General features: G+C 35.1%; 1 pseudogene; it reads left to right on the top strand.

The window, feature by feature from the left end:
* The first annotated feature begins 2,633 nt into the window (after positions 1-2,633).
* On the top strand, positions 2,634-3,655 carry LOC140510997 (olfactory receptor 4C12-like; annotated as a pseudogene).
* Positions 3,656-4,205: the final 550 nt, after the last annotated feature.

Raw genomic sequence — 4,205 nt, 5'->3', positions numbered from 1 at the left:
CTCCTTTTCCATTTGGCTAATTATGCTTTTTAAATCATTCTTCTCCTCATTGACTGTTTGGACTTATTTTGCCACTTGAGTTAGCCTATTTTTAAAGGAATTAATTTCTTCAGCATTTTTTGGGTCTCCTTTAAAAAGCTGTTGATTCACTTTTCTTGATTTTCTTGAATTGCTCTCATTTCTCTTCCCAATTTTTCTTCCACGTCTCTTATTTGATTGTCAAACTCCTTGAGCTCTTCCATCGTCTGAGACTATTGGATATTTATTTTGAATGTTTTGGAGGCAGAAGGCTTGATTTCTTCCAATATTTTGCTTTGTTCTTCTTCATCTGAAAGAATGAAAGAAAATACCTGTTCACCAAGAAAGTTACCTTCTATAGTTTTATTTTTCCCCCTTTTGTGGGCATTTTACCTGCCAATTTCTTGACTATTTTTGTCCTTTGTCAAGAGGAGGGTATACTCTAGGACCTGTACATTCTCATTTCCTCCACAGTGGCACAATCAAGGGAGTGGAGTATATTCTTCTCCTGGCCTGTGCACTGGTCTGGGAGCAATCAAAAACTTTTCTGCCCAGAATCTTTGAGTAAAATTCCCTCTCCACAACTGTCTCCAACTCGAATGGCAGCGTTCCTCCTCATCCCAGGGTCAGGCTCAGGGCTGAGATTCAGATCAGCTGCTCAGTCACCCCAGGGCATTTAGATGAGAGCTCCAAAAATGGGCGCTGCTGCAGTGGCTGCTAGTGGAAGCAGATCATATCCCTTTCTCATCCAGATAAAAAGGCTTTTTCACTAACCTTTGAAGCTGTCTTTTGTGTTTGTGGGTTGAATAATGTGAGAACTGCTGCTGCTGGTGGCTCCCTGAAGCCTGTTTTGGGAGCTGTACCTACAGCACCACACAGCTCACACTGGGCTGTGCTCCACTCTGTGCCTGGTATGATAGACCTTTCCTGTTGGCCTTCCAGGCTTTCTTGAGCTGGAAATCTCTTTCACTCTATCGTTTTGTGGCTTCTACTGCTCTAGAATTTGTTTACAGTCATTTTTTACAGGTATTTTATGTTCTATGTGGGGGAACTTCTAAGGGTCCACCTTTCTACTCTGCTATCTTGCCTCTGCGCCTGTCTGATCCATGCCACACTTTCTTATTGCAATATAATATTCCATTAAATCCACACACCATAATTTGTTAGCTTTTCTCAGTAGAAGGGAACCCCATTAGTTTCTTTTTTTTAACTACAAAATGAGTTACCACAAATATTTATGTCTAAATGATTATTTTCTATGTTTCTTTGATCTATGAGAAGTATATACCTAGTGCTTGTATAGCTGAATACACAGAGGTTTGAGCAATTTAGTGACTTTGAGGTGTAATTCAAATTTTATTTCCATAATGGTTGATCTCTCAATTTACTACAAAAAAAAGCTTGCTCTTGAGGAGAACTATGCCCATATTTTGACAACCAATTGACCTAACCCAAATTTTAATAAAGATTCATTGTTTTGGTAAAATTTATGGAAGGATACGGGTTATATTTGATGACAAGGAATAAGCAATATACGCCTTCATATGCATGTGTATTATCACTTTGTCTCAGGACAAGCTGTTGATTTTACTGGGGTAGAAATAAACTTTTAGGTAATCTTTTAATTCCTTTATCTAAAAGATCCCGAGTCTATAATGGAAATGAAGGATAAAGACAACATATTTTAAAATTACTTAGAAGTGAGAGGATCACATGAACATCTGCTGCAACATATCTCATCATAGCTATGTCCATTTCTTCCAAAATAATGATGTTTACAAGACTATTTATAAATCTTACTGTTAGAAAACGAATCATATTTTCTTTTTGACTTCTATTGTAAAATAAGACATATCATATGCAGAAGTAAGAGCCAATTTCTTTAAATTAATTATATACTTTTAGTTGATAAAAATGTAAACCTCCTTGAGGAGGTAAGTGGTGCAGCAGATAAAGCACCAACTCTGGAATCAAGAAGATCTGAGTTGAAATCGATCTTCAGACACCTGACACCTACTAGCTGTGTGACCATGGGCAAGTCATTTAACCCTGATTGCCTCTCAAAATACACGCATACATACCTGCATACATACACACACACATGTGTGTATACACATGTGTGTGCAGGTATGTGTGTATGTATAAATGTGTGTACACTCATACTCCACCTCCTTATCATGTCATAGTTAACCTGTTAGAAATTGGCAAAACAATTCATTTCCTATCTCCAATCCTTTGCATAGCCGTCTGTTAGTGCCTTTTATGTAAAATTAGCTTATAGGTATTATTTAACTCTTCTGTATATACTTCTATGTTGCCTTCTCTTATGGAATGCAATCTTTCAACATCAGATAATATTTTATCCAACTTTGTATCCTAATAGTTAGCATGAAATTGTTTAAGAAATGCTTATTGAAAGACTAAATTTTATTCATTTGTGTGAAGTAGACACTATAATACATATCTTCTTGACTCTTTCATAGATATATTGTGAAAAGGAATCTGTCAGTATATTCAGAATATTTGAAATCATCAGAAAGTTCCTTCATTTAGAAAAATATGTTCTTAAGATAACTAGAATTTACAACTGAATTCAACATATTTGTAAAGGTCACATGGAAAATAGGAATGTGACTGAATTTGTTCTATTGCATCTTATAAAGAATCCTGAGATACAAAAAGTCATATTTACTATATTTTTAATCACCTATATTATCACTGTCATGAGTAATATGCTCATTGTGATCACTATTGCCTCCAGCCACACTCTGATCTCGCTAATATGCTTCTTTCTACCATTCTTGTCTCTGAAAGATACTTTCTATCGATCATCAATGGTCACCCAAATGATTTTAGATTTGTTCCATGAGAAGAAAACCATTTCATTCAATGCATTCATGACCCAGATTTTTCTAGAACATTTTCTTGGGCCTTCTGAGATGGTCCTCCTCATGTAATGGCCTTTGACAGATATGTGGCCATCTACAGACCTCTACACTACCTGACAATAATGAATCACCACCTTTGCTGTTGCCTAATTGGATTGGCTTGGACAGTGGGCTTCCTGCGTTCAATAAGACAGATTCTCACCCCAGTCTGGCTTCCTTTCTGTGCACCCAACATTGTTGAGCACTTTTTCTGTGACATTTTTCCCTTGATTCAACTTGTCTGTATAGATATCTCCCTCATTGGTCTGTTATATTTTGCCAATGCAGGATTAATTTCAATGATTAGTTTTGTTGTTTTGATTTTCTACTATGTGACTATTCTGTGTTCCCTGAAAAGTTAAAGGTCTTCAGGGAGATGCAAGGCTCTGTCTACATGTAGCTCTCACTTTACTGTAGTGATTTTCTTCTTTGTCTCCTGTATTTTCATGTACCTGTCACCAGTAACTACATTCTCCATGGATAAAATTCTAACTGTATTTTATACTCTTGTCACCACCATGTTAAACCCACCTATCTACACAGTAAGAAATGAAGAGGTAAGAAATGTCATGAGGAAATTATGGTGTAGAAAAGTAGCTTCAGATTATAAATCATTCTTAGTATCAAGAACTGTGCAAATTTTTACTAATATTCTTGGAGCGTTTCATTTTTTTTTTTTAGAAAAACATTCAAATGCATTTGATATCTGAAATTTTTTCTCAAAATGAGTATATATGCCTTGTAATCTTTTACCATCATTTTATATGAGAAATTCAGTTCTTGTTTTCTGATTGCAAATAGAGACAAATGGAAACGTACTACTGGGAACATAAGTGATTATTATGGTCATGTGTTTTGACAACCTTACACTACGTAAATATAAATTATTATTATTTAAATCAAGTATCTATTTAGTTGTATTTGTTTTCCAAATCTGTGGAAAATATCATAAATTTTACTAAATAACAAGCCCTGTGATGGTAGACACAATCATTTTTCTTTCCATCTTGCCTTGATATTTTCAAATATCATCCACACACATACATACAAAAATTAATTTTATATTTATATTTGATGGTGTTAGTTAAACTGCTGGATGTTGGGGATAGAGATAATTTTATTTCCAGTTAGTTGTCCCAAAATTCAAGAATCATATGGATGTCAAAATGCCAAGTATAACTCCAAGATAATGAAAATAATCTGGGAGGATACACACTGCTTATATGTTAACCTGGGGTTCATAAAGCATTATCCATCATA

Source organism: Notamacropus eugenii, chromosome 6, assembly GCF_028372415.1.
Source record: "Notamacropus eugenii isolate mMacEug1 chromosome 6, mMacEug1.pri_v2, whole genome shotgun sequence".
In the NCBI taxonomy this organism is placed as follows: domain Eukaryota; kingdom Metazoa; phylum Chordata; class Mammalia; order Diprotodontia; family Macropodidae; genus Notamacropus; species Notamacropus eugenii.
The sequence above is the reverse complement of the archived record's forward strand: the minus strand, read 5'-3'. Positions and strand labels throughout refer to the sequence as shown.